At 36.0% G+C, this 24,206-nt stretch overlaps 1 protein-coding gene and 1 non-coding gene across 2 annotated transcripts in view; both read left to right on the top strand.

Annotated features, from left to right (window-relative positions):
* The window catches only part of LOC131154822 (pectinesterase inhibitor 5-like), a 31,066-nt gene that overhangs the window by 3,597 nt on the left and 3,263 nt on the right, over positions 1-24,206 (top strand). The gene's annotated exons all lie outside the window — the stretch shown is intronic.
* Positions 8,324-8,429, top strand: LOC131156931 (small nucleolar RNA R71). The gene has a single exon (XR_009137191.1). It is a non-coding gene; the product is annotated as a small nucleolar RNA R71 (small nucleolar RNA).

The raw sequence follows: 24,206 nt of genomic DNA, 5'->3' as shown, positions 1-24,206 counted from the left end.
AAATGCTTGAGGTCGGACAATGGGATAGAGTACGTTAATTCTTGATTCATGGAGTTTTGTGAGCAGTAGTGTAACACCCCAACCTAGGTCTGTTAGGGAGCACTGCGTCTCTCCTCCTCTACCTGGATCAGACAACAGGGAGGGCGAGTCTTATCGGACTAATGACTGGCCCCATAGACCAACACGTGTCCTTTTTAGTGTGTTTTGTCATCACTCACACACTTCCTGAGAAAAATTCTCAGAAGGTCACCCGTCCCAAGATTACTTCGAGCCAAGCACGCTTAACCATGGAGTTCTTATGGGAAGGCTCTCGGAAAAAAAGATGGACCTTGTTGATTTGAGTAATAACTTCTAATCATTTTAAGTCTTTCTTCCATTGTGTATCACAAGCAGAGCATTAAGAGACACTTTACTGTTTGCCGAACACCTCAGCAAAATGGTGTGGTGGAAAGGATGAACTGGACTCTGGTTGAAAAAGCTCGATGTCTCAAGCTTAATGCATGACTACCGAAGAACTTCTGGGCCGACACAGTTAGTATGACTTGTTTTATGATAAGTCAATCACCAAGGGTGTTACAAAAGGGTAAAGTGGCAGAAGAGGTATGGACTGAAAATGCCGTAGACTACTCCGAATTGAAAGTATTCGGGTGTCCAGCCTATGTCCACATGTCTAATGAGGAGAGGTCTAAGGATGAATTGAAGTCTCGTCGTTGCATCTTTCTAGTATATAAGAAGGGTGTGAAGGGGTACAAGCTGTGGGACCTGGTGGCAAATAAGGTGGTGATTAGTAGTGATGTATTCTTTGATGAAAAGGTTATGATAAAGTGTACTCAATATTATGATGAACAGAAACAGGAATCAGAAAGTTTGGGCGGTGATGAACATGTTGTGAAGGTAGAGTTAGAAGCTTAGGGCAATGACAATGATCATGGTCCTTTGGTTGCAGGAAGCTCTAGCTCGGAAAACTAGCAAGTCGACAATATTCCTTTACAGAGATCTAGACGCACTATCAGACCTCCACCAAGGTATGGATTTGAAGAGTTAGTGTCTTATGCTTTCCTTATTAGTTGCAACGATCCAACTACATTTCAAGAGGCAGTGCACGGCCAGGAGAAAGGTACGTAGATGGGTGCAATGATTGAGGGGATGGAATCACTTCATAAGAACCAAATTTGGGAATTGGTGGAGCTTCCAGATGGAAAAAGACCGACAGGTTGCAAATGGGTATATAGGAAGAAAGAAGCAATTTCAGAAAATGAAGGAGAAAAATTCAAAGCAACGTTAGTGGCAAAAGGGTACTCACAGAAGAAAGGGATAGACTATGATGAGATCTTTTCACCTGTGGTTCGACACACTTCGATTAGAATAGTGTTGGTTATGATCTTCATCTGGAACAAATGGATGTGAAGATGACGTTTCTTCACGGTGACTTGGAGGAACAGATCTATATGGTACAGTTGGAAGGATTCAGTGAACTAGGGAAAGAAAACTTAGTTTGCAAGTTGAAGAAATCTCTTTACAGGTTGAAACAGTCTCCAAGGCAATGATATAAAAGATTTGATTCCTACATGATCAAGATCGGTTACAAAATATGTGAGTATGACTACTGTATATATGTGAACAAACTTGATGATGGTTCTCTTATTTTTTTGTTATTTTGTACATCGATGACATGTTGATAGCCGCAAAAGATTTTACTGAGGTGAATCAGTGAAAGAAACTGTTGCATAAGGAATTTGACATGAAAGGTCTTGGTTTGGCCAAGAAAATACTTGGGATAGAGATTTGCAGAGACAAAACTATAGGGAGGTTATGGTTATCTCAGGGCGATTATGTACAGAAGGTGTTGGAGAGGTTTAGCATGACTAATGCAAAATCGGTGTGTACATCTCTAGCGAGTCATTTTAAGTTGTCTAGTGTAAATTGCTCAAGTACGAATGAGGATATTCGGGATATGTCAAAGGTCCCCTATATTAGTGCTATGGGGAATTTAATGTATGTCATGTGTTGTAATAAAGATCGGATATAGGATGCACAACAGAATGAATAAAACAACAAGAAGCAAATGAAACACAACCAGTAAATGAGAAACAAAAAGAACAATAACACGAGAATTAATGTGGTTCGGCAAAGCCTACATCCACGGAAGCAATCAACACAATAATTTCACTAAAAAATGTCACAGTACACAATACACTTCACAATGATCTCTATCTTCTATCAATACATGCTCAGAAGAACATAAATAAGCCTCCTTTGGGAGTTTCCCTCCGAATTCCCAACCACCCCAACATTCAAATTCAAAATTTAAAAATTTGCTTGCAGCGCAGGCGCACTCATCGATGAGAACAGGGCACTCATTGATGAGACACAGAAGACCACTCGTCGACGAGTCTCTTATTCTACTATCGGTAATTGCCTTGACGTCGTAAGTTGACGAAAAAAATTCATGTACTCAACCTCCCCTAGTGAGACTTAAGGATTGATTTGTGGTTGTTGATATCCTCTTCAAATTTTAGATTATATTCATGTGTGAGTGTTTCTATATATCTATTAATGTTAAATTCATTAATTTGTTATTTTGAATTATCTCATGAAAAAAGAACAAATTTGAACGAAAAAAATAAGAATTGAGCGTTATATTAAGTGATAAATATTTAGGAAGTAAATGAAATGGATCTATTACTTTCTTACTTATTTATTTAGAAAAAGAATATTTTAAAGTAGGGAAAAAATTGAAACTAACCTTATTAATTAATGTAAATGACAACCTAAATGAAGGAAATAGTCTAAGCTATTCAATTGATGCAATTATCTAATTTAGTAATCTAGTAATGAAGAGATATTTTTTTATATTAAAAAATACATTATTAATTAAACAATTAATTAATTTTAATAATTTTCAAGTAAATAATATCACATGCATTGTATGGGTTACCATATACTTATTGAATTTATATCCTTTGAATTTTTGGAATATATATATATATATGTCCCTAAACATTGTTTATAGTTAAATTTATTACATTTTTTATCACTTGCTATTTTTGTAAAGATTATATGTCGCAGGAATAGAATTTGTGCAGTCGTCATATTATTTTCAGAATTAATTATTTGATACTAGCTCTTACAAATTAGGGAAAAAATGGCCCAATTTTACTATTTAACTTAAATAACAATCAAAATGAAAAAAATAGTGAAAGCTTGACCATTTAATTGATACAATTGTCTAAATCTAGAAATTTAGTAATTTAAAATTAATAATATTTTTTAAATAAATTCATTTTTATGTTAAAAATAATGATATTCTATGCATTGCATGGTAGCATTTTTAAATTTAAAAATACCTATACATACAATAAGAAGAAGCAATATAACCTTGTGCTAATTAGGAGCATGAAATTTGGACTTCATATTTGGATTTGTGTGAATATAAACAAAACTTAGTACAAAGCTATATTAATTTTCTTCCAAATCTGCACAAACTCAATGTTGCAAGAATTTTATTTTTTTAATGAGAAAAAATTATTGATAAGATAAAAAAAATCATTGTAGAAAGCATATTAAAAATGACAAGTACTAAAATCCATCCCTCCAAACATTATAGAACTTTACTTTAGAAACTTTTGAACACCTTAATAAATAAGTTGAAATAATACATATTTGTATGTTGTGGGAAGAGTTCAATAAGATGGTTCTCACCTCTTTCTACCTCTTCAAAAGTCTTAAGGCAAAAAGGATGGTGAGCTTACTATTTGTTAATTAGGAGCATTCGGAGTTTTATAATAAACATCAATATTAGCAATTGATGGGAAAAAGTAAGTTGATGAGTATAGGATTTACGCAGCTTTACAAGTATAAGAACTTGAAGCCTTACCCCTTGAGACTATTTTATCCAATGTAGCTAGTCTATTTTGAATGACTAATATGTCAACAATGAAAGAGTATTTTGATATGCAAGCCTTAGTTCACAAGTTCAAGTACATGAATATTTTCGTTTCTTAAGCTATCACATGGGGTGAAAAATATAAACAAATTTATATGTGAGCTACATATTAATATATCTTGTCCGTAAATTTAGAGCGAGGGAAATGATTAAGATTTAATTTAAGTATAATTTGTAAACCTTCTTGGTCATATCTAGTTTCTACCATTTGAAATGGGGGCTATCTTTGCATTTTCAAAAACACCAAATTCATGGGCTACATACATACATATCTATCTATCTATCTATCTATATAAGTAGTATTGCAACTTGTACTCCAACACTCCATAATTTTTAGTATACGCTCACTTCTTATACAATGAAATGACAATTTGCCCTATCAATTGTGTGTGTGTGTGTGTGTGTGTGTGTGTGTGTGTGTGTGTATGTGTGTGTATAGGGTGTATTAGTGTTAAATTTGCTAATTTTTCTCTTTGGAATTCATTGCTATATAAGTAAATATTAATTCATGAAAAGAAAATTGAATTAAGAAAATGAGTGTTTTATGGAGGAGTCAACTCCTGAAATTAGGGGGTTGAATCTCTAAATCGCCTTGGTCGAATGGCAAACTTGAGATCATAAAAAGAGGTAATATATACAGAGAGGAATGAGCCATAAAATAGTCCAATGGAGTCATCACTAACTTATTTTAACTTTAGGTGAGGTTAGAATACCTATTTAATATGTTACTGGTTCGTTGGTCTTTAAGTTATTCCGAGGTCTAAGGAAATTGATAGTTAATTGTTTATGTTAGCAGGTCGGATTCAAGAGTACAATTATGTAAATGGAAGATATTAGCACCCATTTACACCCGTCTAGTGGACAATACCTTATTAGCCTAGGATAACCTTCAATATTAACCGATTAAGACTCAGATCTTTCCTTTTTATTTCAATTACCAATCTATACTATATTGGATAACCCTATGAAAGAAAAATGCTACCCTCACCTCGGTATCCCTAAAGGCAAGTGAAGATACAATCTGGCCCCGACGGTCCCTATGGGAATTAGTTGCTTATTAAGTTCATTCCATGTGAAGAGTTTCTTTTACATGACCTTTAAATATTGGGAGGCCTTGCAAAAAATAAAAGCCACCCTCACCTCTAATTTTTTGAGGGCATGTGAAAACATAACCCTCATGCTCAGAGAAAAGTTTATTATGGAAGTTCATCAATGTGGGCAATCAAGAGATAAAAAAACATTATTCATAGCATTTAAACTGTAAGGTAGACAAGAAAAGTATTCACCTAAATCAAGGAATTTAATGGAATCACTCTTGATCAAGCTCGAAGTGATTCCGCTAGAATCCTCACCCCTTAGGTGTAACTCGGGATTACGTAATCCTCATATTCCTCCTCATGGGGGTGTGCACACACAAGCATGCAAGCACGCACACACACACACACACATAAAAGAAAGGGACGACAGGCATTCAAACAAAGTCATGCAATAAACATGCCACGCAAGATAAACTCTTAAGAAATCACCAAAATTAAGCAAGTCTGCCATAAGACTTATTGCTTCGACTTCTGCATGGTCATTTTGAACAGGCTCCTCAAACTCTACCTGGTGACAACTTTGGGCATTTTTTCCTTTCGATTGGCCTAAATATAGCACAAGCAACGGACACTTCTAAGAAGATTCCCAGCTTGGTTGGGTCTACACAGAGTGTCTAGGAGATGTAGAGGCTTGAGGTTTTCCAAAGTGATTTTGTTGTTGTACTAGAGAAGTTTTGGGAAGCATACTTGTTAAACATTGTAGCCCGTTGAGTATATACGTGTGCCTCGAGGTGTAAGGCTTCTCCGTCGGTGAAGGAGATTGGATAGTGGAATCCTTGGGTTGGTCCCAAGGCATGGATGTAGGCTTGGTGCCGAACCACGTAAAATTTCCGGTGTTGATTCTTCTCTCCCTTCACTCTTTTTATTTACTTCTCTTGTGCTTGCTTTAATTTATATATTGTGATATTTCGACCAGGGTGCACCCAGCTTAATGCCAGTCGCGGACTTGGTCGACCCTTTTAGTATTCTTCGCACTCAAAACAACTCAGGGGCCAGACTAGGTCGCTCTTCACCTTTGATGGTCGCATACTTGGTCACAACCCGAACTTATCCTAAAACCTATTCCGAAGACTCTAACTTATGGCTAGTCTATTCTGACTACCTTAAGAACTTAAAAGGAAAATAAAAATTGTCTGGTTGCCTCCTAGAAATGCTAAGTTTACTGTCTTCAGCCAGACACCTATTGGGTTGCCTCCCAGAAGCGCTAAGTTTATTGTCTTCAGCCAGAACTTTGAAGCTTATTTTGAACTTATCTTGATTCCCAACTAACATTGGTTTCTCTTATCTCTTCCTCACACTCGGGATTGCATTCCCCCAACTTAGTTTTAGATTTGGGGTTCCAATCATGTTTTAGCATAGATTTCTCAAGAGGATCCTCAAATTCTACATGGATCGGGTTGTCAAGCAGTAGTGTAATTTCCCGAGGGTGTTTCCATAGCATTGAAGGAGTTGCTTCCCTAACAATTTTCTCAATCACGTTTTCATCCACAGCTTAGTTGACGTTCAGAGGATGTTGGAAAGCATTAAATATGTTCAGCCTACATTGCTTATGGCCTCATGAGATGTCCATAATCCCCATCCTACATTGAATGCAGGAGTTAGCCGTGGCTAGGAATGGTCATCCCAAATGGATAGGAATTGGGTTGGTGGAAGTCTCCATGTCCAAAATGATGAAATCAACAGGGTAATGGAAATCTCCCACCTTAACTACCACGTCTTCCACCACAGCCCGGGGTTGCTTAAGAGATCGATCAACAAAGTATATGGAAACTAAGGTGGGTTGCAACACTCCTAGGTTAAGTTTCTAATAGGCTGAGTATGAAAGAATGTTCAAACTTGCTCCTAAATCTAGAAAGGCCCCATCAATGGTGTAATTACCAATTACACACGAGATAGTAGGTGAGCCGGGGTCTTTAAGTTTAGGAACAAGGTACCTTAGTATTATGGAGCTCATATGCTTGACCTGCTTAACCAAACCATCCATGTGCCCCCTTGATTCTATCTCTTGTGTTGACAAGTCCTTAAGGAATTTTGTAAACACAGGTGATTGCTTAATGTCATCGAGAAGAGGCTTATCCATTTGCACTTGTTTAAATATATCTCAAATGGACTTGGTGGAAACCTCTTTCCTAAATATAGAGGGTATGAGTGGGGTTCTCGATGTGTCACCGAGTAGCCATGAAAAGCCCTATGAGAGGCGAAGTGAGGTGTGGTTCTTTTGGTGGTGGGTGGGAGACTCAATGGCCTGTGTACCCGACTAGAGGGAGAGAGAGTGCATGAATCCGCATTGGGTAGTTCTAGTTTTTCATCTTGGGTCTCCCCCGTGCTCAATTGCTCCTCGCCTTGTTCAGTTGTTAGCCTGCTACTTTGAAATGTGGTTACCGCCTAGGCCTACTCAGAGTATGATGAGGGGCCACCATCCAGTTCACATTCTATCCCATATTGTCCCTTAGGATTGACTATAGGTTGACTTAGCAGCTGACCTTCATCTCTCCAACTCAAAGTGGCAGCTAGTTGTCCTAAAGTGTTTTCTAGCTTTGCAATGGATTGGGAGTGAGAGTGAAGGAGTTGCCAATCCGATTGACGATTAGCTTCAATGTTCTTAAGAGACCTCAGCACCGTCTCTTAAAATGTATCATACTTGGGTTGTGAAGGAGACAGCTGCGGGGCGGTTGAAAATCTGGGGGCTGAATCCGGATGACATTAGAGATTTTGGTATGGGCATGGGGGCAAAGCATTCGGGGCTTGTGGAGGTCTTTGAGATTGAAAACCCAGAGCTTGCGACCTCCATGAGAAGTTCTTATGTTGTTTCCACCTAAGGTTATATGTGTTAGAATATGGGTCATTAAAGGGTTTATCATACCAGTTGTGGGCGACCTTTACTTCCTCATGCACAAGCTTAGGTTCGGAGTGTGTGTGTGGGCAATTATAACATGTGTGGGAAGGGTTGGAACAGATTGCACATATCTCTGCGCACGCTATTGTTTACGGTCCCAAGGACAAGCATTGATCTAACTTTTTAGATATAGTATGCAGAGTTAGAGCTAAGTCTTGGTTTGTAGCCAACTCATAAACCCCCTTAGATTTAGAAGTTGATGGGTTAGGTAGTCTACGGGTGGCAATCATGTGCTGCTAAGAATTTTTAGCTATATTTTCAAAGAGAACCTAGACCTCATTCTCATGCTTAGTGAGGAAAGTACCTCCACATGACGCGTCAATGATGGACCTATCTCTTTCAGTCAACCTTTCGTAGAAAGTTTGAACTAATTGCCCCTTGGGGACCTGGTGATGTGGACATTTACGGAGCAGGTCCCTAAAGCACTCCCAAGTCTCAAAAAAGAGTTCCCCATCTATCTGTGAGAAACTTGTGATGGCTCTTTGAAGTTGGTTAGTCTTCCTAATTAGGAAATACTTTTTAAGAAATTCATGTTGCATGATGGCCCAATTGGTCACCGAGTTTGGTTCTAAGGACGTCAACCAATATTTGGCCTTGTCTTTCAAAGAGAACAGGAAAAGCCTAAGACGGAGAGCATCATCACTAAAATTATGGATGCAGATGGTGGAATAAATTTCCAAGAACTCATCTAGATGTTGATAAGGATTTTTAGTGGAGTTCCCATGAAAGTTGGGCAGCATTGAGATGATTAAAGTTGTAATCTCAAATTGTGCCGCCTAGACATCTGAGAACTAGATGCAAGACGGCGATGTGTATGCATTCGGTACAAAGTAGTCCCTAAGAGGCTGAAGGTTTTGCTCTCCCACCACAAGTAGGTGAGGAGCATGGGGTTCAGGGATATGTTTAACAGGAACCAGGGGTTGTTTTCGGCCATTACTTTTAGTTTCAACGACTCAACCTTCTCTAGGTTGGAGATAGGTTTCCTAAGGGACCTACGGGAATTTTCAATCTCTATCTCTATGAGAATTATCTTGGGTTCTAAAGAATGCAACCCAAACATACACACTTTTAAGCACAAAGATTCAAACTTCACAAATAGAAAATAAAATAAAATAAAAACGAAAATGAAAATAAAAGGAGAGAAAATCAAAAGAACAAGGTTGTAATACTCTAAAATGGAAGTTGGCTTATAACCGTAGCCAATCCTGGGCAACAACGCCAAAATTTGGTAGGCTCGCCAAGGTTTGGGTCCTTAACTACTAAAAATAACATTTATAAATCTAACTATCCCAAGTTTAGTAGAAAATGGGTAAGTCGAGTATTGATTCACGGAGACTTGAAACGCTATTATTTGACTACTTCCCATTTAGTTTAATATAGCCCTGTTATGAAAAAGAAGTAAAAGATGGTACATTTCAATGGTTGAAATCTAACCAACTAATTGAAAGCAATGAAAGGAATGCAAGTAAATTTATACTACTAGAAATCGAGTAAATTTCTATGACTCCTAAAAAGCAATGTTGAGGTATGAATCAAACCCTAGACTCCATGCCTCTAACTATGCTCCTTCAGACTTCGATAGAAGTACTAACCCAAGTGGGCCAAAGCAGAGAGGGTCGATCGAGGGCACAGGGTAGCAAGGGTGCACCAACCATCTGGAGCACAATTGGGAACTGGAGTATACCCTATCTCAAAGATAACAGACACCTTTGCGGTTTTGTAGTCGACTACTTCCCTCTAACGAATACGTAGTAGTGCTTATCCTTATCTGCAATCTTTCATCAAACACAAAATAAGTAAATGGAAAGCAGTAAATCAAAAGCAATAAAGGATAAAGCGGGTAAAAAGATCATCCCTTTTGTATTCAAAATGTTTGTCACTAACGCTAGAAGGTACAAGAGAGTGATCGTGTAATATACACGGATAACACACGAACGCCGCTGGTTGTCACAGGTCGTTGAACACTTCATGCACACACCGAAACAGGAATTGAAAACTATGCTACTCCTAATCTAACTTGGCTCTCAATGACATCTTAAGTCTGTCACTAAACTAAGAGAGGCCAAAGAGGAACCTAGAGCTTGTGTTCGTAGCGAATATTTATAGGCTCTAAGATTTACAAGGTTTGTTTTACAGTTTAGGAAGGTTTGTAGAAGATCTTGCGCAGCAGATTGTCGTTGTCAACCAAGTCGAGCCTTTGTCATTCTTGTTCACGCCCTAGTCGAGACTCGCGAAAAGTCAGGGATTCGAATCTTCAATGTCTTCGACTTTGTCACACTTCAGGGTCTTGATGGTCAAGTTGATGGTCGAGATTTGCAGTATCTCAATCTTTAGAAAATCTCCATATCTCGACATAGTTGCCCCTGAAGGTATCTTGGTCGAACACTTTGTAGAAACTCTCGATACTTCTAAATTTTAGTACTATCTCAGCATCTTGACGTGGTCGCCCTAGCTGGTCACTTGGTCGAGCACTTTGTCGAATCTTGCAGTATTCAAATCTCAGTCTAAACCTTAGAGTTTGCAGTAGAAGACTAAGTCGTCCTTGTGGTTTGCTAGTCGCACAACATGGTCGAGCATTATCTTCTTGTCCATGTATGATCTGAAGCTTTTAGAGCTTGGTTAAACGTCTGGATTCAAGCTTTGAATCCTCCAAAGCTTCTTGTATTTTCTAACTCCATGGTTTTAACCTGTCTTTCCTGGAAAGACAAACAAACTTTGCATAGCTATGAACAATGATAACTCTGGTAAATATATAATAAAATAAGAATAAGCCCAGGTAAATGAGGGTCTAAAATCATATATTTTACAGACTCATCAGTAGACCTAATGAAAAAGTGAGAAAAGATTTAATAACTCATAAATTATATGAGTAAATTGCTTTGATATTGTGAATTGAAAAAAAAAAAAAAAAAATTCATGTACCCAACCTCACTTAGTGAGACTTAAGGTATGGTTTGTGGTTGTTGATATTCTCTTCAAATTTTAGAATATATGCATGTGTGAGTATTTCTAAATATCTGTTGTTTTAGTAAATCTGACATAAAGGTGAAATCATATTGGTTTTGATGTATACACTTAGCCTACATAATATTTATCGATTACACGCCTCCATGACTCAATATTAGTGTCATTTATGTTCTTTTAAGGTAAATATTAACTAATTGGAAAAATTCGACATGATAGACAAGCAAGCTGCTTGTATACTAGACTGCAAAAAGATTACAAAATAAACGAAGGTAGCATAAAAAACGAAATTACAAGCCCAAATCCAAAAACAAAGAACTAAATTTGTCTAGCAGAAATTATGCATTATAGAAGAAGTCCTTGACCAAAGAAAGATATCTTGCATAATATTTTAAAGAACCTAAATGGTTCCTTCGATGAGCCTTGAAAGGCTCTTGAATTTCTCTCTTTCCAGATCACCCACATAATCACTGCTGGAGTTGAGAATCTTAAAGCTTTTTGTAACTTCCTTTTTAGTCACATGAGCTTCCAAAAACAGAGTAATTCTTCGATCATATTGGGCATAACCCACCGCATTCCTTGGTTTTTGAAAATTTTGAACCTGATAGGGCTACTGAATTTGTAGTGTAAAAATAACATGCAATGAAAAAAAGATTTAATAACTCTTAAATTATTTGAGTAATTACCTTGATCTTATGAATTGATGAAAAACAATTCATGTACTCAACCTCACCTAGTGAGACTTAAGGATTGGTTTGTATATATTCATGTGTGAGTATTTCTATATATCTATTAATGTTAAATTCATTAATTTGTTATTTTAAATCACTTTCTGTATTAGTAATGATTCTATCTAATGAAAAAGAGAATAAAAAATTTGAACGAAACAAATGAGAATTGAGCGTTATATGACGTGATAAATATTTAAGAAGTAAATGAAATGGATCTATTATTTTCTTACTTATTTATTTGGAAACATAATATTTTAAATTAGGAAAAAAATTGAAACTTGTTATGAAAAATATGAATGTCACCCCTTCATCTTCCACTCCTGCATCTTCCACCTCCATGTATTGCCCTATAAACGAGTCTTCTCTCTCTCATTTTGTAATGTACAGAAAAATATTTGGAGTAGACATACAGAGAGGATGAGAGAAGAGAGAGAGATAAAGAGAAGAGGGATGTTTTGTACAAGGCCGGTTCCAAATCATCTTATAATTTCTCCTGAGATAGTGAAGTTTTTGATCGCATCTGCCCGTGGAATAGACATAGTCGAACCACACAAATTTCTGTCTCATCTCTAATTATTTTCCTGCATATTTTATAACACGTTGTCAGCTTGAGACTCTAATCAACTGAGATATTTTTTTAAAAATCATATTTAATTTATTTATTTGTTGTAAACTTTACTCCACCAGAAAATAATATTCTCCAGAGGAAAATATGTCTTTTAAAGTTTAAAGAGTATCAATCTCCAGAAGAGATGGTAAGATAGTCCTCGTGAAGAGGCTATATATTTGAATCTCCCGAAAAGATAGTCCTCCTAAAAAGACAATATATTTAAATCTATCGTCTACAAATTTAATTTTCTGAAGAGATAGACCTCTTGAAGAGGCAATATATTTAAATCTCTTGTCTACATATTTAATTTCCTGAAGAGATAGACCTCTTGAAGAGGAGCTATATATCTAATCTTTAGAAGAGATGATAAATATTTACCTCCTGAAGAGAGTATATTTTTTACCTCTTGAAGAGATGTTCAAATCGATCTCTTGAAGAGGTGAAACGTTTATCCTTCAGATGAGATAGTATATTTAACCTCTGGAAAAGATGGTAAAATACTACCCAATTAAATATTGTAAATTGGAATCATACGCTTGAAGAGTACAAATTGAGAATAATGAAATAATGTTCCTGAAGAAACGTATTTAAGTACTCAAGAAGGGTGGAAATAATATTATATTACTATTTTAATTTTATTTCAATTTTTACACTTTTTTTTCTAAATTGCCTTATTATTGTTAATTTATTTACATATCAAATATAAGTAAAATTGAATTTGTTCCCCTTAACATCAAAGACAACCATTATCGATTATGGATTCTTGATATTGAAATCCATCTAAATGTAATGAACTTGGAAAATACTATTTCAGATGGAAATACCGCATTCTTGCAGGATTGCACAAAAGTCATGATCTTTCTTCGTCATCATTTAAAGGAAGAATTAAAAAATGAATAGCTCATTGTTAAAGACCCACTTATCCTATGGAAAAATTTAAAGGAAGATTTGACAATCAAAAGTTTGTGATTTTACCAAAATGTCGATATGAATGGTTGCACTTGAGGTTGCAAGATTTTAAAATAATAAGTAAATATAACTCAACTCTACAAGTGGCGTAGCTTCCTCCTCAATCCCGGTTCATAATCAGAACTGTGCATACAAAATAAAGATTACAATTTCTGCAACAATTCGAAATGATTCTAACCAAGCTAGTGAGTTCAAAATAAATCTGAGTACATAATCATATGATAAATGCTTGAAGTTCAGTATGTATGTAATAATATGACCTTTATAAGAAGAATGATATACTTCACAAATCTACTTTTATATTTATATCTCCAAAAAAATATTTTTTATAAATAAATGCTTTGGAGAACTTAGGGTTTGATTTTAAATCACTTTATGCAAGAATACCAAAATAAGATCCTTAAAAAAAAATCTTGAATATTATGCAGATCTAAGTTCTTGTTATCAAATAACTCATAAGATTAAATATTTGAATAAAAATATGACTAGGAATATTTCAAAGATTTAAACAATATATTTCAAATACTTTTGGCATGAATAAGATAGATCTCTTTGGATAAAAATATAACTTTGAATATCACAAGGATTCAAACTTTAAAATACTATTCCCAAAAGATTTTTATTTTCTAATAAATAACTATGGGAAAATAAGTTTCTTACTCCCAAAAAGATTTTTCAATAAACAAATAATGGAAAAGATGACCGACTAATAAAAAAATGAAAGCTCAATAAATTTTTTTTCCAAACCTCAAGATCAAACCAGATTTGGCAGAAGTGGTGCGTGTATTTGTTTGGATCTTGAATATGTGAATGCCCAAACAAATGTGACTTCTTTGGAGTGCAAGCAATGAATTTTAACAATTCGTTCAAAGCTTCTCAAAGGTATGCCAAAAATTGATGCAATAAGCTCAAAGTTCTCAAGAGATAGGCAAAAAGTGGTGCTCTAGGGATAGAGATTGTTTTTATAAGTGTTCTTGGTCCTAGATTAAATCCTAGCCGTTGGATCATTTAAAAAGTAGAGTTTTAGTTCATGTCCGCGCTGAAACATAAATCAACGCCTCGACCTTTGTCGACAAATGGGTAAGTTCGTTGACGAGTGTATAACACTCGTTTGTCGACGAGGCCATGAGTTTGTCGATGAGAGTACTGTTTAAACTTTTTGGGCTCTCGGTATTTGTTCGTTGACGAGACAACATTGTTCATCGTCGAGTGACCTTCATACGTTCATCGATGAGGCCATTGGGTTTGTCGACGAGGCCTCTAAAATTTGCCTCGAAAAATTTCTTTCAACTTAGAACTAATGTAAATGTATTTTTCATAAAATGCATGAGTCTTAAAATCTGTCTAGGGTATATTTGAGTTTCGAGTTATATCATATGACATATGTAAATACATTCAATTCTAAATACCCATTTTCCCAAGAGCACATCTATTATTATTATTATTGTTATTATTTTCCTTGTGCAGGCATGCAAGTTTCCGTTTTTTTGTATTTTCCATTTTTTTTTTGTGATTCTGTATTTCCTTTTTTTTTCCTGCTATTAACAATAGTAATACAAATAATAAAAATGTATTTTTTTTTAAATTGGGCCCCATGACAAAATGGGGTGTCCGCATCTATAGTGATTCAAAAAAATGAATAAATAAATAAATATTATTAATTAAATAGTATAATATAATAATTTATTAATATAATAATATTATAATATATATATATACATATATATATATATATATGTATATATAAACAATATTGATTTCAAACTTAAATCATCCTGAGAGCCCCCCTATTCTCGCCAGCCGACTCTCTCTCTCCTTTCTCTCTCTCTCTCTAAAATTTTTCTTCAAATGTAAGATAAATTGAAAAATGAACACCACCACAGGGTCTTAACTTCGATTCTCATCATTTTAATCAGGGCAGATTCGTGGTTTGGGGATCCTAGGCACCACTCCAAAGTTAAGGTAAGAAAAATGAATTATATCTGTCGTTTTAGAATTTAACCGGTTAACGGGAGCATGAGAGTCTAGGAATGTTAGGATAGTAATTATTCCAGGATTTAGCTTATTAATCTAAATATATGATTATAGGATTTTGTGCTTCGAACACCGCAAGCGTCGATTTAGGATCCTTTCATACACATTCTTTGTAATCAGGTAAGGGGAATAGGTTGTGATACCCCGTGGAAGAAAGGCTTAAAAAGGATTTAATGTTACTACCAATATCAACAAAATGCATCTTTTTTTTCAAGAGTCTTCCCATAAGAACTCCACGGTTAAACATGCTTGGCTTTGAGTAATATCGGATGGGTGACCTTATGGGAAGTTTTCTTAAGAATTGTGTGGGTGAGGACAAAATACGCTAAAAAGGACACGTGGGATCTGTGGGGCCAGTTATTAGTCTGATAAGGCCCGCCCTTCATTGTCTGGTCCAGGTGGAGGAGGAGAGACGTAGTACTCCATGGAAAAACCAGGTTGGGGTGTTACAAAATGGTATCAAAGCAATTACCTAGTCGGAAGTGTGATGAGATTCACATCGTCTGGGTTTGGAAATGTGGGTTCGCAATAAGGACGTTGCTTTTTGTGAATGGGGGAGAATGTGATACCCCGCGGAAGAAAGACTTAAAAATGATTTGATGTTACTACCCATATCAACAAGGTGCACCTTTCTTTTCAAGAGTCTTCCCATAAGAACTTCGGTTAAGCGTACTTGGCTTGGAGTGATCTTGGGATGAGTGACCCTCTGGGAAGTTTACTTAGGAAGTGTATGTGTGAGGACAAAACACACTAAAAATGACATGTGTTGGTCTGGGAGCCAGTCATTAGTCTGATAAGGCTTGCCCCCTGTTATCTGGTCTAGGTGGAGGAGAAAAGATGCAGTGCTCCCTGGTAGACCTAGGTTGGGGCATTACATAGGTTATGTCAGGTATTTTTAAAAAATTCATTGATTAAATTGCATTATTTGATTACAAAAATAATATATATGATTTTTTAGAATATTCAGGCATATGGGATTTATGATTATGAATTATTATATTTTTGGGAAACTAGCTATTTTGAGTTGAGTACATCCTAGAAAATGATTAAATGTTCATTCCTCAGCTCAAGTATATTTTTCCCAGGCAGTTATTATATTATGGATTATCACTCAAACTATGTGGCATGAGTATAATTATTTTTATCACATAAATGAGTTTGTTAGAATATTTTATGTTTATTCAGAACAAGTATGATATAATAATGGTTTTCTAAAAATGTTATAAATATTATGGAATTATGATACGACAGTTCAGCCGACTTAATGTCGTGTTCAGTATAATATGACAATTTAGCTAGCTTAATGCCATGTTCAGTATATTATGATAGTTCAACCAGCTTAATGCCAAGATCAGTATATTATGACAAATTAGCCAACTTAATTCCGTGATCAATTATGAAATGATGATTTTTTTACAGAAATATGATATGACAGTTTTATATAAAATTATGAAAAATGAGATTTATGTTACAACTATATTATATGAATTATACTATATGATATCAGAACCCTGATGGACTAGATATGATTTAGAGCACGGTACCGTAGCTAGCTAGCAAGATCAAACAGTGTAATCCTTTTGTGTGTTGACCTGAGAAGTGTTGAGAAGAGTAGGATGGGCAGACCAGGTTGGGTGTATAACTGGCAGTGCAGCCACATTGTTCAAAAAGTGTCAGTGTCGTAGCCGATTAGCCCTGAAGTGTTGAGAAGCGTAGGATACCCACTATGTGCCGACCTGAGAAGTGTTGAGAAGTGTAGGATGGGCAGACCAGGTTGGGTGGACGAACGTGCGTAGTTATATTATGTTTGACTTAGCCTAGTAGGCCAGCCATGGTTAAGTCCAACCCTCGGGACGCACAACCCGATCCTGCGAGGTTAATTCATGACTTAATCATCCATCTAGGGGAAAATTTCAGTATTATACAGATATATCATATGATTTACATAAACAGATAAATTTATTATGATTAAATATGGTTATGTAGAAAAGTATGTATTTTTTTAGATATCGTTATATTTATGCATGAGTGCAGATATACATGATTTATTGGTTCAGTTTAATTATATAAAGATTATGTTTATATTACACCAGAACTCATGTTGCCACACACTGATAACAAATTATTCTGTCTTACTGAGAGGTGTCTCACCCCAATAAATATTTTAATATTTCAAGACCACGAGGGAATTGAGCTTAGCACTCCAGGACAGGGTATAGATAGTATTATTTAAAGTAAGTAACACTGGTGAGATCAGTTATGTATATAGTGATATTTTGATAAATCTGGGGTAGTATTGTAGTATCATCTTTGGAGAGTAAAGTATGCAGTTATGATGGCATTAGTACTCTGGTATTGTATCTAGGATACTATGTGTATGATTTTGCTGCATGGTTAAATATATATGATTGGCAGGTTAGCTCGATACCCATTTCAGGTTTAGGATGTTATAGCATGATATCAAAGTTTAATATGTGGATAATATATATATATATATATATATATATATATATATATATATATATAGCAGAATTTTTGGGGCATTACAATTGTGGTATCAGAGCCTAGATTGCTAGGTTCTGTAGACTTCAAGGGATAACAATACCAAAGTATAGGAATAGATCTTAATGAGGGTAGGAAATGGGTAGATCAAGATTTTAGTAAGCCACCATTGGAGGATAAAGAGGAATTTTAGGTTTTGCCTCGCAGCCTAGACATAGGAATTCCTTGGTTGTTTCTGTGATTTTCCTGAAACAACCGTTTCAGGAATGTCATGGTAAACTATCATCGGGTTTTGTTTCTAAGCTGCAGAACTAAATCTTAAATTGGGATCATGTATATAAGTTGAATGGTTATATGAGGATATCTTATGGTTTGTAGTTAGATAAATGTATTAGTTGTGTTATGAAGTTAGGAATCTCAAGCTATTTTGTTCTATTTTAAGATGGACCCTAGGAGTAGCAATGCACACGCTAGTGGTGGTAATGATGCGGAGCCTTCTAATATGGGCGGTAGTGATTCTGATGCAGTATTGTGTAGTGTCGCCCAACAAGTTATGGTAGAGATAGCGAGAAATTCAGGGGAATAGGGCTACCCACCAGCTCACCAGGGTTGCACGATTGAGCAATTTACTCGTATGAATCCCTATCATACTTAGGAGGGAAAAACTCATTCGTGGTAGAGAACTGGGTCTAGGAAATTAAGGAGACATTGGCAGTTCTCTGTTGCATCGAGGAGCAGAAAGTGTCATTTGCTACTTTTAAGATGACAGGGGAGGCTAAATGCTGGTGGAGATCAGTGAAGTTGCTGGAGGAACAGAGGCCACTACCTTTAGCTTTGACCTAGAGCCGCTTCAAGGAAATATTCTTCAAATGGTACTTCCCCACTACTATCAGGAATGCTAAAGTGGTGGAATTTCTGAATTAGACCCAAGGGCACCTAACCATCCAGTCGTACATAGCTAGATTCATTGAGCTCTCCCGTTTTGCCCAATACATGGTGCCAGATAAGGAAAAGAAGGCAAGGAGATTTGAGGAAGGCTTGAGACTGAGTATTTCATAAGGAGGTTGTGGCATTCTAGGTCCACACCTTCTCAGATTTAGTAGATAATGCCACAGTGATAGAGATAGGCCTACAGAGAGATGTTGGGATGCCAAATCAAAGGAAGAAGCCCACGCCTCCTGGATTTCAGGTAGGTACTAGTTGGGGTCTGTGGAGGAGAGATAGAAATAGTGGAGAGCAGAGACAAGGGGTGAGGGGTCGAATGCACGCTACTTGCCTTAGATGTAACAAGAAGCATGTTGGGGAATATCGAGCTGGGACAAACAACTGCTATCGATGCGATAGACCCGGTCACGTGGCACGAGACTATCGTGCGCCACCTAGTAATATGTATACTCCTAGACAATTCTAAGGAAACAACCAAGCATCCCGAGGCGGCCAGCAGAGGAATATCGCCCAGGCACGGGTTTATGCACTAACACCAAGAGAGGCGGAGATTGTAGGTGACTACCAGCCGATCTTGTAGTGTTGGATCTGTATGGGTTTGACATGATTCCGAGGATGGACTAGCTAGCCACTAATTATGCCAGCATCAATTGTCATAAAAAAAGAGGTAATATTCAGACCTCCTAGGAAGCAAGAGTATAGATTCGTATGGTCGTGCGTGTGCACCTCACCATAGTTATTGTCAACTATTCAATCGAGGAGGCTACTTTTGAATGGATGCTAAGGGTACTTAGCCTGGATAAAGAAAGCACTAGGAGGAGAATTGAAACTTGTAAATATTCTAGTAGTAAGGGAATTCTAGGATGTCTTTCCAGAGGATTTACCTAGATTGCCTCCTGATTGTGAAATTGAATTTGTCGTTGATTTACTTCTAGGGACAACACTGATATCTAAAGCTCCTTATAGAGTGGCTCTAGTTGAATCAAAAGAATTAAAGGAGCAGTTGTACGAATTACTGGATAAAGGGTTTATTAGACCTAGTGTATCACCCTAGGGAGCACCAGTTTTGTTTGTAAAGAAGAAAGAAGGGACGACGAGGATGTGTATCAACTATAGGGAGATAAATAAAGTGACAATTAGAATAAGTATCCTCTTCGCTGTATTGATGATATGTTTGATCAGTTTCAAGGAATACAAGTCTATTAATTCCAAGATTGATCTTCGATACTGGTACCATTAGGTAAAAATTAAATAAGAAGATGTTCCGAAAATGGCTTTTCGAACTACGTATGGCCACTATGAGTTCTTGGTTATGCCCTTTGAACTGACCAATGCTCTTGCGGCATTTATGGATTTAATGAACAGGGTTTTTCATGAATACCTGGACCAATTTGTAGTGATTTTCATGGATGATATTCTGGTCTATTCAAAGAGTTTCAAGGAGCAAGAAAATCAATTGAGGATGGTGTTATAAGTGTTGAGAGAAAGGAAGTTGTACGCTAAATCCAAAAAAAAAGTGAATTCTGGCTAGAGGAAGTTATATTCCTTGGGCATGTGATATCCAGGGATGGTAGTGAATTGGGTGAGACCGAGGAATGTTCAAGAGATCCGAAGTTTCTTAGGTTTTGTAGGATACTATAGGCAGTTTGTGAAGGGTTTTTCCAGACTATTTGGTCCTCTAACATGGTTAACGAGAAAAAATGTGAAGTTTGAGTGGACCGATGATTGTGAGTAGAGTTTCCATGAATTGAAGCAATGACTCGTCATTGCTCCAGTTTTGACCATTCCATCAGGAAATTATGGTTTCGTGATCTATAGTGACACATATCAGAAGGGGCTGGGGTGTGTTATGATACAGCAGGGAAAAGTTGTGGCATACGCTTCTCGGCAACTTAAGGAATTTGAGAAGAACTACGCTACGCATGATTTGAAATTTGCAATAGTAGTTTTTGCATTGAAAATTTGGAGGCACTATCTGTATGGGGGTAGGTGCGAGATCTTCAAAAACCACAAAATCTTAAATACTTTTTCATGCAAAAGGAGTTAAATATGAGGTAGAGGAGGTGGGTAGAGTTGATTAAAGATTATGACTGTACCATCAGTTACCACTCAGGGAAAGCTAATTTGATAGCTAATGCACTAAGTCGTAAGTCAGAAAGTGCATCATTATCTGCAATAGTAATCAACATCAGATCAGGATGGATTTAGAAAGATTAGGTGTGGAATTAGTAGAGGGAGATCACCAGGCACTCATCGCCAATCTAGTAATTCAGCCCACTTTACATGAAAGAATTAAAGTTGCTCAGATGAAATATGTGGAATCCGTAAAGATTGTGGATAAGGTGCCGAGCTGACAGAGGACATATTTTAATATCTCAGATGATGGAGTGTTAAGATTTCGTACCAGACTATGAGTACCTGCTGATGTTGAGATTAAAAGAACTATCCTAGAGGAAGCGCATCGTTCCCTTTATATAGTACACCCAGGACTTACTAAGATGTACAAGGATTTATAGGAGTCTTTTTGGTGGGGTAATATAAAGAAAGAAATTGCTGGATACATGGAGCAGTGTTTGACATGCTAGCAAGTGAAGGCTGAGCATCAGAAACCGACGGGACTGTTGCAACCACTAACATTCTCGAATGGAAGTGGGAGCACATTTCTATGGAATTCGTCACTGGGTTACTGCCGGCACTTCAGGGACAGAGCGCCATTTGGGTAGTCATTGACCAATTGATGAAGACTATCTATTTTCTTCCCATCAGAGTTAACTACTCCATGAGTAGATTGACAGAGTTATATATACAAGAGATAGTCAAACTGCATGGCGTGCCAGTGTCCCTCGTTTTTTACCGGGACCTATGGTTCACATCTCAATTCTAGAAGAGTTTACAAGGAGCCTTGGGATCAAAGCTAACATTCAATACAATATTTCATCCTCAGACTGATGGATAGACAAAGAGGACCATACAGATACTGGGTAGTGAACCGTGTGCCAGGTATGGGCTATCGCCTGAAGAGGGGGGCTCCATCCTACTGAAGGAGTGTGTTAGGCGTGGAATATCGCCTGAACAGGAAGGCTCCATCTGGTAAGGAGTGGTTGTAAATGGTTTTACTCTGCCTGGTTAAGTGAGTAGGATAGTGGAATTCACAAGCGGGTTGGCTTGAGGCAAGGACATAGGCGGGTACAGCCGAACCTCATAAAAAATATTGTGTTTGTGCTTTCTTTCCCTATACTCTTTATTTTTCCACAAAGTTGTGTGCTTACATTTAATTTGTTGTGATTATTATATTTGTTTTAAATATTTGCATACATAAATATTTAAGGGATTTAAGTTTGACTTGAAAAATATTAGGTTTGAGTAATACTGGCTATGATTGAAAAATAGGACATACTTGACCTAGAATTTTTAAAAAACCCAACTCACTCCCCCTCCCCTCTTGGGAATACACTATTCCTTACAGTTAGGATAAGAACTTAGACGATACTCATTTTACAATTTTTATTTAAAAAAAATTAAATCAGACAATCAACAAGAAAATCAACCTAAATATGCTTAAAATTTAAAATGAAAATAAGGTAAAAACACCTAAAATTTGCTATATAATGACCGAGCCAAATGGGGTGTTTATAATGAGAATCAAGGATTATACTATAAGAACATGCAATAAAATAAATTTAATAGTCTTATTAGTTTCTTAATTATTATTGTTTAGAGGTTGACTGTTTTAAATTTAAAAAAATTGAATTTTTTTATTACTTGATCAAAATGATAAAATAGTCAAATGTTTCATTATTCAATTAAAATAATTGTCTTCATTTTTAGCAATGAGAGATCTTTTTATCTCAAAAGATATATGTTATTGAATTAAAATTAATGTTAATAATTTTAAAATAAATTTAGTGATAATGTGTAAGAGAAATGTGTTTAAAAAATAGGTTGTAATTAAGAAGTGTTAAACATAGTTGAAGGGGAAAATGAGGAGTTGTTTACATTAAAGGTTGCAAGAATAATATCATCACAATCGAACTCATACAAGTTGACTGCCATGAAATATAATTATTATATATATAGACTCAACATATTTTTAATAAATTCAGTTGTTTTAGGAAATAATAGAAAGTTATTTTTTTAAAAAAAATTGTACTTTGATATTTGGACATGCAAGGTATAACTATAAATGCTTTGTGAAAATTATGTACATTTAAATTAAAAAAAAAAATTCGTTTGATAATCTAAAATAGGGATGTTATACATAATATTTTTTTTTAGGGTAAAAGACATTGACTTCCACTAGATTTCACAAAAAACACGAATTTTCTTGAAATTTTCAAAATCTCAAAGACCTTCCTTTAGATTTCAAAATTTTCATACATTTCTTTTTGGAATTGGAGTATTCTTAAGAAGGGGGGGGGGGGGGTGAATTGGTTTTGCCTAGGTAAAACCAAATAGCAGCAGTATTTTACAACTTAGGATCTTTCTATGCAATCTCAATCACACTGGTAACTAACTAAGCAAATATTTAAACAATTAAAACAATCTCAGTATTTCCAAGCATTCACAAAAATTGAAATATAACATACATGCGCAGGAATATAAAGTGAAGGAAATTAAAAGCAGACACACGATATGTTATCGAGGTTCGGCCAACACTACCTACGTCCTTGCCTTAGTTCGCAAGCCCGATGATTACCACTATTACTCACTTAATGAGTGGAGCAGCACCGATTACAACCAGGTCAAATTTTCAGGGTTGACTTCAACCTTTACACACTCTCCTTATAGGGCAGAGAAAGCCCTAAGTCACATTCACAGGGTTGATCACAACCTTTACAACCAATCCTTCCAAATTGGATTAACGCTCCCTCAGGCCACACTTGGAATACAACAATGAATATAAAATTTGCATACAAACAAAAATATTTATAATACAAGCAGATTTGTACCGATACGCACAAGCAATAACCAATGCACTTCAATATGATAGGAAATTATAAGCTCAATGAAGATATATGAAATTACTCTCAATATAATGTCATTATGCAATTAAAGTGTGAGAATGAGCTAGTAAAGTTTCTTTGAAACAATCTATATAAATACATCAACCACAAATAATGTTTCAAAAATATCCAAGAGTATAATCAAATATCTTGAAATGATTTTCAAAAGTTTAAGCACTAGAGATATTTGCAAACCAAACTTGTCAAAAATATTTTATACAAAACACAAGACAAGCTTAAAAGTCTTGCAATAAAAGTGCAAGGACTCACAAGCTTATAAAGTTTCCTCACAAATGAATTTATTGATTAAACCAATGAGGAACACTTTGGGCTTAACTCTCTCAAAAATCGACAATCAATATGAGAGTATAAGCTAGTATAAGAAGTGTAGGATCTCTCAAAGCACTCACACCAAATATGATTTTGCAAGAGAATGAAAATAGGTGGAGTATATGGGCTTGTAGGTGGAAATGAAGCTCTAGAAATTTTAGAGAAAATTTTTTTAATCA

This window comes from Malania oleifera, chromosome 5, assembly GCF_029873635.1.
Source record: "Malania oleifera isolate guangnan ecotype guangnan chromosome 5, ASM2987363v1, whole genome shotgun sequence".
NCBI classification, from domain to species: Eukaryota; Viridiplantae; Streptophyta; class Magnoliopsida; order Santalales; family Ximeniaceae; genus Malania; species Malania oleifera.
Note: the sequence above shows the minus strand (reverse complement) of the source record. Positions and strands in the feature narration are given on the sequence as shown.